At 36.3% G+C, this 12,435-nt stretch overlaps 1 long non-coding RNA gene across 1 annotated transcript in view; it reads left to right on the top strand.

Annotated features, from left to right (window-relative positions):
* LOC118761715 overlaps nt 1-5,730 on the top strand; it is a 14,780-nt gene extending 9,050 nt beyond the window's left edge. The window contains exon 3 of the long non-coding RNA XR_004997587.1: nt 5,614-5,730. This is a non-coding gene — a long non-coding RNA (uncharacterized LOC118761715). The remainder of the gene's footprint in view (nt 1-5,613) is intronic.
* The last annotated feature ends 6,705 nt before the right edge of the window (nt 5,731-12,435 follow it).

The following is a 12,435-nucleotide window of genomic DNA, read 5'->3' on the forward strand; positions in this document are numbered from 1 at the left end:
TAGTTAATCAATTACTCATGTTTCCTTAATTTGCCCCTCTCCCTCCCTTTTCCCCTCACTCTCTTCTTCCCCCTCTTGTCTCCCTCTTTCTCTCGAAGCCATTTCTCACCTTCATCTATTCAAAACTCCAATATATTCTTGTCAAATGTCTTCTCTTCATTTAACAAAAATTTTCAAAGTTTGCAGTTCATTCTGTCTCATTTTTTTTTGCTGCTTTTACAGAAAGCTTTTCTCAGCGTGGCAAGTAACAACATTAATAGTTAAACGAGAATTATTTTCTTAAATTATATTTGATATTCTAACAGTGTTGGTCATCCATACATGGTATTCCATATCCTTGCACAATTCTCCATCCATATTATCCCATATGCTTCCACTTTTTTTCTCTTTAATATTACCTCACACGAAGGCGGCGAGCTGGCAGAACGTTGGCACGCGGGGCAAAATACTTCGTCCTAACATTCTGAGTTCAAATTCCACAAAGGTTGACGTTATCTATCATCCTCTCCGGGTCGATAAAACACGTACCAGTTAAAAACTGGGGGGGGGGGGATGTAATGGACTTATTCACTCCCACGAAATTGCTGCCTTTATGCGATATTTTGAAATCGTTATTTCTCCACACAATGTTTCCATATTTTAGTAGTTCCTAGTTTAACCAATCTCAGACAGGGAATTGGTAGAACTGTTAGACTGTCGGGCGCAATTCCTTGTGTTGTACGTTCCGACTTTCTGCGTTTCGAGTTCAGGTCCCACCGAGGTCAACGTTGTTGTTCATTAAAACAGGAAGGTCTCTGTGTAGAAGTTACTCAAAGTTTACAGCTAAAACAATATTTATAAGAATGGAAAAGATTTTCTCTCCAGAAGTAACTCTACACGTAAAACTGAAGCCAGCAAACGGGTTCATTCAGCCAATTGTCCTCTCCGGGACAAAAACTTGGACAATATAGGCAGGCTTTGGTGCAAAAGATAGAAGCCTTTGGGATGTGGGTCTTTCACAGATTGGGCAGAATAATCTGGAAAGACGAGAACAAACGCTGCTACACCAAGAGTCCCAGGATACCATTTATCGAGAATCAAGCCCACAAAGCTATCATGTTTTGGGTATATAATGTACCTTGAGCCACTGACCCAGACCTTTCGGACAGGAAGTGTGGAGGGAACGAGAGCAACAGGTCGTTTGTTGATTAACGAGAAAGGAGTTCTTCCTCTCCCATCTGTTCTGGCTTTTTGCGTTCTGTGTTTAAATTCCGTCTTGGCACCGATGATCAGTGCTAATCACTCGACCACAGGAGCACCCAACCCAACTCATTATTGACCAGGATGACCAGCTAGGGCTACAACCAATACAGATAAAACGGAAACTGCATGTTGAGGCTTTCATTCAGCAGTGGACCGGAAACAAATGAATGGAATTACTACAATTTTCAATAAATTCTCAATAAATTCTGATGCAATTTCATGAAATAATTTCTCGCATGTATTTTATACCCAAGCAGCAACAGAAGATCACTTTTATCCTTGAGTGATGACTAACAAATGTCGGATTTTACTCAACCCACTCCACTTCTATTGTGTTGTGGTATTTGGAACCATTCTTTACGATCGGAGTTCAAATCCCACCAAAGTCAACTTAGCTTTTCAAATATAATACCAGTCAACCACTGGGGTAAATGAATCGACTAATGCCCCCTCCTCTCAGATCTATGGGTCTTTTGCCAATTGTTGTTGCTATTGTTGGAGGCGATAAAGTGGTGTAATCAATTAAATTTTGGGTTCAAATCCTGCCATAGTTGATCTTACCATTCATTCTGCCATGTGACCGATATATTAAAGTACCAGTGAAACACTTCAGTCCGTTTAATCAACCGTGACTTTCTTTACTTTTCTCAAAATACGTTTGGCTTTCGGCCAGGGTAAAAAAAAAAAAATCTTCATCATTATTAAATTCGTGACCTTGTGCCAAAGATAGAAATGATAATAATAATGATAATAATAATAATAATATTAATAATAATAATAATAATGAAACTTAAAAAAATAATAATTATTATTATTATTGTTATCCTCCTCCTCCTCCTCCTCATCATCATCATTTATTATTATTGTTGTTATTATTATTATTATTTTATTATTATTATTATTATTATTGACGTTGTTGCTGTTGTTATTGTTGTTGTTTCGGATGTTATATGGTTTTAATTATTTCTTGTTGAATAGAGAATATGTTTAGCAGGATGTGTTTCATTTTTGTGAAAATTTTGTAAAGGAAAAAAAAAATCTTTTTTTTCTCTCTCTTTCTTCTCATAATTCTCTCTTTCACCCTCTCTCTGTTAACTTAAGTCTCTTTCTTATGCTCATATTCATGACTACACACACACACACACCACACACACACACAGAGAGACACACACACACACACAGGCACATGCACACCACACATACACACGTACATGTGTATGTGTATGAATGTACGTATGCATGTGCGTCTCTTTCTCTCTTCTCTCCTATATATATATATATATATATATATATATAATATATATATATATATATAATATATATATGTATATACATATATATATATATATATGATATATGTATGTGCATGTATATGCATCTATTATGCACTAATATATTCTTATATATTATATATATATACACACACACCACACACATAGATATATATATATATATATATATATATATACTATATATATATATATATATATATACACACACATATTATTAAATATCCTGATATTATTTATGGCATCTATTATATTGTATTGCCGGCAATGACTTTATTATGTAGGTTAGCATTCATTGAAGGTTTGTTTGTACTGACACAGTGTTACAACACATCTCAGCATTCACAAACACCCAAGCATACACCCACGCAACCATACTAAGACCCAAACATACGTTTCTCTAGCTACACGTGTACATTGTCACACAGTCACATAGCTACACTTATACGTCTGTACAGTTACTGAACTACATACATCTACAGCCCACACTGTTGCGCATCCAAACATCTCCACAACTACACAACCATACAATCACACACACACATACACACACCTGCAAGGACTCACCTCCCTCGCTGTACAAATGACAATACTGTTACCCAGTGACATGTGTATACATCCATATACCTATTTCTTTACTACCCACAAGGGGCTAAAGACAGAGGACAAACAAGGACAGACATTGACTCCAGTGCGTAACTGGTACTTAATTTATCGACCCCGAAAGGATGAAAGGCAAAGTCGACCTCGGCGGAATTTGAACTCAGAACGTAACGGCAGACGAAATACCGCTAAGCATTTCGCCCGGCGTGCTAACGGTTCTGTCAGTTCGCCGCCTTTCTGTCAACGCATCCAGTTACGGTGTTACGCTAGCATACCAGTGCATATATATACACACAGACACAGGGACACACACTCACACACACGCACACACACACACATACACGCACGCGCACGCACACACATACACACACACACACACACACACACACACACACACCACAAACACACGATATGGAGCCGCATAGAAATACAATTAGAAACTTACTCAAAAGAACAAAGAAAAACAAAAACTCCACAGAAATATACCTAAAAACATACAAAAACTCACGAAACCGCACAAGAACAAACTCAGGCTTTCATGCTTACAAAGAGAACTTCTTAAATATTTGGCTCTGAATTTGAAGATAATTTTAATACTTCAGTGCCTTATTATTTAACACACTCACCGGTAAAATTTCCACTAATTTCTTATTTTTATTTTCTAAAATTTTCGTTGCGTCTTGCAACCTTTTTAATAGTTTTGACTAATGAAAAGGTTGAAAAGGTTGCAAGACGCAACGAAAATTTTAGAAAATAAAAATAAGAAATAAGTGGAAATTTTACCGGTGAGTGTGTTAAATAATAAGGCACTAAAAGAGAATGACTCTCCCCAGACACAACAGAATATGCTTCAACACACGAACTCATATAAAGAATCTTGCAAACCAAATCCAAAAACGAAATTTAATATTTCAATAAAACCCAAAATATACACTGACGAAAAATTGGAGCATTACGGTTTCAATCCATTGTAATTCGTATGTGTGTGTGTGTGTGTAAGAGAGAGAGAGAGAGAGAGAGAGAGAGAGAGAGAGAGAGAGAGAGAGAGAGAGAGAGAGAGAGAGAGAGAGTAAGGGAAAGAGAGTAAGGGAGAGAGAGACAGAGAGTGAGAGAGGGGAATGTCCATAACAGAATTATAGACTCTTATACTGTAACTGATTCTACTGCTTATAACCGGTCACGAACTGACGACCAGTTGGCCGATAAGTCGATGCTAGGTCCAGCTGGCCGTTGATCCTTGTTATGTTAGAAGCCTCCAGAGGGAGCCTGTTCAGAAGTTAGACAACGTCGCCCTTTGCAATTATTAAAATCCAAGAGACTATTTATCAGTATGTATGAGTGTATATATGTGTATATGTACGTATGTATGCGTCTGCTATGTTTTTTGCTTTTGTTTTAATTATTTGGGTTCTTGTAAGAAGGAAGTGCCAAAAAATTCATCATAACAATTTGAAGAACAATAATATAAATGTTCGATGTCGAACTTTAGAAAAGTCTTGCATATTTTACTGTTCCTCTTACAAATTCTATCTGTAAATTGTGTGACAGTTGGTCACTTTCTTCGCCTGAAACTCCCAGTTTTTCGAGTTTAACCCTTCTATATCTATTAATGTTGTTCCCTTATAATTATAGCCATAAATGCGATTTTCTGATCTGGGTAGAGAAACCGTAGGTTTCCTCAGAGTGATTCGGAAATGTTTTGTCTCCCTAATTTTGATCGGAATATTCACCTCCGGGTGATTCACGGGGTTTATACCCTTCCACAAAAGTTCATTGTAATTTTTTTTTCTGTCTCAATGAACTAAATCAGGCGCGGCATCTTTGCACCTCATGGTAATACTTCATCAGTATTCTTTGTCTTTGTACATATGAGTTCAATAAAGCAAATGTTTTCGATATACATGTATGTATGTATATTTGTACATGTGTGTGTATGTGTGTGTGTGTGTGTGTGTGTGTGTGTTGTGTGTGTGTGTGTGTGTGTGTGTGTGTGTGTGTATCTGTGTGTCTGTGTGCACATATTATCAATACATTTGGTTTCAGTAAGAAGTGAAAAACAAGGTCCCTTGATACTTCAAACTCAGATCCTTCAGCAGAGTTGCCATCTTTAGATTTATTGTATTTAAGCAGAATCCTAACCTACTATACTCAAACGTTCACACTCAAAGAAATTACGGTATTCAGTGCACGAGACACTTCAGTCTCTATTCCTTAAAAACGTGCAAAAAACTTAAGATATTGACGATAGATTCTAGACTTTCCATAGATTATCTTATTCAGCGCATTTCAATAGAGAATATAAATATTATGTTTATAAACCAAACAGTAGCATAAACCAAACAGTTTGCAGTAATTCACACTCTCAACTACGTATCTTTTTATCTTGAAGGGATCTGGTAATGTTGAAGTGATTTAGATACAAATCTTTATTGTTATAAAGAATATTAAATGCTAATCAAATGTTTCTGTTATGTTTCAGATAACTGGAAACTGATTCTGTTTATTGTACTTCCGGTGTGTTTGGCTGTTGTGGCGTTTATTGTGGTCGCCATTTTGGTGCGGTGTCTTCGAAGACGGAAAGCAGCAAAACAGGTCGACAAATTTTTGTTGTATGTATGTATGTATGTATGTATGTATGTATGTATGTATGTATGTATGTATGTATGTATGTATGTATGTATGTATGTATGTATTTATGTATGCATGCATGTATGTATGCGTGTATGTATGTATGTATGCATGTATGTATGTATGCATGCATGTATGTATGTATGTATATATGTATGTATGTATGCGTGTATGTATGTATGCGCGTATGTGCGTGTGTATGTATGAATGCATGTATGCGTGTATGTGCGAGTGTATGTATGAATGTATATATGTATTTATGTATGTGTGTGTGTTTGTGTGTATCTATGTTTATGTATGTGTATGTGAATATGTGTGTATGTATGTGTGTATGCATGTATGCATGATTGTATGTATGTATTTATGTATGTGTGTATATGTACGAACGTACATATGTTTGTATGTATGTACGTATGTATGTATGCATGCATGCAAAAATGATTAACTGCTAAGATTAATTGAACAGAACTAATTACTGTTTTACAGTATATTTTATAGAAATAAACACCGTATCTTAAAGGTTTTCTAGAGTAATTCGGTGATTACTTTCACGTGTGGCGTAAATTATACTGTCTGAGCCAACAAGGGTCCTCTGTCTATTGGGGCTAATTAAACTGATTTAATTATCGTATTGTGGTATATTTTATTAACATAAAAGGTAGTATATGTTGTAGTATATGTATGCATTGAATGTTACTTCCGTTTTGTACCGGAAGTTAAGTACCTTCACACGTACATATTCGAGTACTCAAGAATATTGACACACACGCACACACACACACACAACGCATGTATGCATATGTATCTCTCTCTCTATCTATCTGTCTGTCTGTCTGTCTGTTTGTCTGTATGCCTGTCTATCTATCTATCTATCTATCTATCTATCTATCTATCTGTCTGTCTGTCAGTCTGTCTGTCTGCTTATCTATCTATCTATCTATCTATCTATCTATCTATCTATCTATCTATCTGTCTGTCTGTCAGTCTGTCTGCTTATCTATCTATCTATCTATCTATCTATCTATCTATCTATCTATCTATCTATCTATCTATCTATCTATCTATCCATTTATCTGTCTACCTACCTTTCTATCTATCTATCTATCTGTCTGTCTATCTACCTGTGTAACAGATAAGAGATGGTAATTTTGGAAGTATACGTTTGATAATATGGTTAATAACAGGTAAGATAAGATGCATGCAATATCGTACACTCATAATTAAGCTTTTTAATCAAATTTCTTGCTGCTTTTACCAAAAAAGAATATTAAGTTTCAAATGAAAAATATTCAATATTCTTTCATTGCCTCCTGCTGCTGTGCTGCTGCTGCTGCTGCTGCTGCTGCTCTGCTGCTGCTGCTGCCTCCTCCTCCTCCTCCTCTCCTCCTCCTCCCCTTCTCCTCTTCTGTCCACGATTCTTTCTCTAATAGTGTGTGTGTGTTTGTTTGTCTCCTCCTCACCACCGTTTGACAATTGGTAAAGGTGTGTTTAAGTCCCTGTAAACTAGCAGTTCGACAAAAGAGAACGATAGAATCAGTACTAGGCTTAAAAATTAAGTCTTGGAGTCGATTTGTTCGACGAAAACCTTCAAGGCGATGCTCCAGCATGGTCGTAGTCCAAGCACTGAAACAAAAGATAAAAGATATTAGAGCAAGCGCGCGTGCGTGTGTGTTTGTGGCTGGGTGTCAAATCATACAGACTTGTGTCACATACGAGGTCTGATCAATAAGTATCCACACTGTTGCTATAGTAACGAAGTTAGAGCACAAAGAATCTGCAACTGTGCGTTGGCCTCTGAGCAGGCGTAGCCATTGCAACTTTCTCTGTTTTGGTCAAGGCGAGGATCACACGCTACACACCTTCCTTCCAAGCACTGCTGTAAACAGCGGAGGTGGACTAGAACGTTAAAACTTAGTGCGCATGCACAACTGAGCTCAAGGTCAGTCTGTGCCAAGTGGTTTCACTCCGCGTGCTTTGGCTTCGTAACCATGGCAACAGTCCGGATACTTATTGATCAGACCACCTATACTACCAACGAAATTTTTTGGTGATAACAAAATGCCTTCAAAAAAAAAAAAAAAAAGAAAAGCGAGAAATCTGTTAAGAAAAGGAAATATTTTTTGAAGAGAAAGTAATGACATCTGAGACTAAAACTTTCTTCGGAAACATTCCATTGTTATTAATATTTAAAATAAGGCCAGATGTAGACGACATATTTCTTACTTCTTTCTGTTTTTTTTTTACGTCCAGGGTTTTGTCTATTTTTTTTCTATCGTAGTAGATTAATGATTAGGAATGGTATGTCAATTTGATCAACTAGATGGAGTTTATATATTACGTGCGTACATTTATACATACATACATACATGCATACATACATACATGCATACATGCATACATACATAAATGCATACGTATGTATTTAATTCTTTTATTTTTTTACTCTTTTACTTGTTTCTGTCATTTGACTGCGACCATGCACAAATCGACCCCAGGACTTATTCTTTGTAAGCCTAGTATTTATTCTATTACTCTCATTTGTCGAACCGCTAGATTACGGGAATGTAAACTCACAAAAATCGGTTGTCAAGCGATGGTGGGGGGACAAACACAGACATACAAATACATACATATATACATAAATACATACATAAATTTACCCCCACACACATATAGTGGAGGCACATGGCCTAGTGGTTAGAGTAGCAGACTTGCGGTCGAGAGATCGCGGGTTCGAATCTCCGACCGGGCGATGTGTGTGTTTATGAGCAAAACACATAAGCTCTACGCGGCTCCAGCGGAAGGTAATGGCGAACTTCTGGTGACTCTTTCGCCCCCATTTCCCCTCACTCTGTCCTCCTGTATCTAGCAGCTCACCTGCGACGTACTGAAACCGCCTATGAAACCGGGATATCGGCCCTTATGAGCCAGGTATGGCTCGAGAAGGAACGAACAACAACAATATATATATATATATAAGTTAAATTTAGATTCAGAAGGGTATTTAAATACTACTTGCTATATATATATATACTATTATATATATATATATATATATATATATATATATATATATAATATGAAAATACGAAGGCAACATACATACATACGATGTGCCTCTTTCAGTTTCCGCCTACCAAATCCACTCACAAGGTTTTGGTTGCCCCGAGGCTATAGTAGAAGATACTTGCTCAAGGTACCACGCAGTAGGACTGAACTAGGAACCATGTGATTGGGAAGCAAGTTTCTTACCACACAATACATACATACACACACACACACACACACACACACACACACACATACATATATATATGACGGCTTTACAGTTTCTGTTTACCAAATCCACACACAAGGCTTTGGTTGGCTCGAGGCTATAGTAGAAGACACTTGCCCAAAGTGCCATGCAGTGGGACTGAACCTGGAACCATGTGGTTGGTAAGCAAGCTCCTTGCTACACAACCACGCCATAATGTTTTGCAAGTTTCCTACAGAAAACTACCTTGATCAGGCTCAGATTAGAATACTTAGACACACACACACACCACACACACACACACACACACACACACACACACACACACACACACACACACTCACGTACATGCAGCACGCGCACACGTCACGTTGCTTCAAGTAAACGTAGTTCCGCGTCGACCCCATTGGTTGACCTCTCTGAGCAAGTGTTTTCTAGCGTAGCACCGGGTCTTTTTAGTGGAATTCGATAGACGGCAACTGTGCGAAGACATGCTATGTGTATGGGTATGAACATTTGTGTGTGTTTGTGTGTGTGTAAAACTATTTAGAAAGGTGTCTTCCTCTGTATTTCATTTGGTTCCCCTAAAACACTGGTTCTTAACATAAGCAGTAACGCCTTGGGGCTATTCTGAGACCACAAAGGGGCAGAAAATGTCAAAACAGCACTATAGGTGGCGCTGGTTGTTTAGAGCGGCCCTTATTTTACTTACAAATAAAATAATCTTAATGAAGTCTAATATTTATATTTTGAACACATTCTCAAAAAATTCTTTGTGCGATCTAAAATTGAGTCCGACATCTTGTTATCTGTAAGTAGAAACATGAACACATGATGTGTCAAAGTTCAGCATAAAGATTTTATCCAAGTTTTCACCTTCTTTAGTAATTGTCACAGAAATTTAACACGGGGGTGTAGAAGTCACGTAAATATCAAAATAGAGGCACATGCTAGATGGTGTAAAGAAACCAGTGTGATTAAAATAATCTGCGGTTTTTTCCCTCCTCCTTTTTGCCAAATCTAGGCGCCATTCACAAATCGCCATTCGGTGAAAGGAGCTCTTATCTACAAAAGATTTTGAACTACTTTTCTAAATCGTAAGGTTGTTATAGTCACGGTGACTACCTGCATAGAAACTCCTTTTTAGTTGGTCTTAGGTTCTCATAGAACCATTTACAAAGCTCTTTTTACTGGGTTATCAAATCCCTTCGTATTCTTTCAATTTCTTTTATTAGCTTCATCCATTAGAGTGTTGCCTGTTGGGACACCGCCTTCATGCATTTATTCGAACAAATTGACCCCACTACGTGGTTTTCAAACCTGGTACTTACTCCATCGATCTCTTTTTGCGGTTGTCAAGCAGTGTTGTGCGACAAGCACTAGCACACACAAACACACCTAACTATCTGTCTCTATGTATATATATATATATATATATATTATAATATATATATATATATATATAGTATATATATATGTATATAATTTATTAATATTTAGCAGAATAACAGAGTGACTCAGGTCCAAGATTTTTGTGCGTTGGTGTTGGCAAAATGCCAATGCACGAAACTCTTGGACCTTGAGTCCTCTGTTACTTCTGCTAAATATTAATAAAAATATACATATACACCATATTTTGAAGACTATTTTTCCTGTTTGCATCATATATATATATATATATATATTATATATATAAGATGGGCTTCTTTCAGTTTCTGTCCAATAAATCCACTCAGGACGCTTCGGTCGTCCTAAGGCTATTTGTAGCAGACACTTGCCCACGGTGCTACACAGTGGGACTGAACCCGGAACCATGTGGTTAGGAAGCAAACTTCTGACTACACAGCCACGTCTGCGTCTATATATATAATTAGTTCTAACATCTAGAGTTGTTATAACCTCTATGCGTTGTAACTGCCCTGGAATTATTTACGTAGATAGCCACTATGTTTCATAACCACTATACAACCACCTATATAAATAACTCGAACTATATCTAATTACTTCTTCGATCACCTTAGGTTATCATAGATACTAACTACAACACAGCTTTCCTCCAAAATCTAACGTTTTTCATCTTCTTGCCGTTTATCTTTGTCGGTAATTTTATCATTGATTGCCCTTTCAACGTTTTGTATTCAATCTTATGTTTATATTAGTGAATACAGTTGTTAAATATAGACAGAAGAAGCAGCCAGACTTCATCAACAGTTCCAAAAAAGCATATCTAACGATGTCTGAGTAAATAAACATAACATTTTTACAAACACATTAATGTCAGACATATTACCAAATGATTAACTGTTCAAAACTGTTTCAGGCCACCTGATAAGTTGTCTACAGTGTGCTTGCTTGTGGCCGCATGTGTATCTAGGTATCTATGTATCTATCTATACATACATACATACATACATACATACATACATACATACATACATACATACATACATACATACATACATACATACATACATACTTATGTATGTGTGTGTGTATATATATCTATATCTATATCTATATCATCTATCTATCTATCTATCTCTATCTATCTCTCTATCTCTATCTATCTCTATCTATCTTCTCTCCCTCTCGCTCTCTTATATCTATCTATATATATATATATATATATATGCATAGATAAATAAATGTATACATATATATATATATATATATAAATATGGAAAATATATATAATATATATATACATATATTATATAATACATACATACATATATATATATGTATGTATATATGTATGTATGTATGTATGTTTGTATGTATGTATGTATATATACTGTCAATTCAATGAACAAACACACATGAGATGTGAAAGTGATTACATAGCAACATAAAATTAAGTGTTTTGCTCACGGACGCAACGCACCACCCAGTCTAGGAATCGAAACCAATATCTTGCAATCGTGAGTGTAATTTTTTAACCCCTATATATTTAGGTTTGGTGGTAACAAACGAGACAAATACAACTCAAAAACTTTCAAGAATAAATTTATGTTTCTTTTATATTTAAATGTGAATTTAACATAAGAAGCTCTTGAAGTCTGAGCCATCGAGACACTTATTTAACCCTACAACTAAATAAAATGAGGGATATATATACATATGTTTTAATTTAATTAAATTCTATGTATTTATGCAGCTGAGGATTGCTCTGCATTTAAATTGATGTAATGGTTGCATTGTTCAATTGAATGGAGTTGCTTGAAACGATCGTACTGCATTTCCTCTAGGTATCCTTGTTGCTTATTTTGATATATATATATATATATAATATATATATATATATATATAGTGGATAAAGGAAACGGAAGATGGATTTAGTACGACGGTCGTTTTGACGACCCATCCTGTATCTGCCCTATACACACACACACACACACACTCACACACACACATGTT

This window comes from Octopus sinensis, unplaced genomic scaffold, assembly GCF_006345805.1.
Source record: "Octopus sinensis unplaced genomic scaffold, ASM634580v1 Contig16752, whole genome shotgun sequence".
NCBI classification, from domain to species: domain Eukaryota; kingdom Metazoa; phylum Mollusca; class Cephalopoda; order Octopoda; family Octopodidae; genus Octopus; species Octopus sinensis.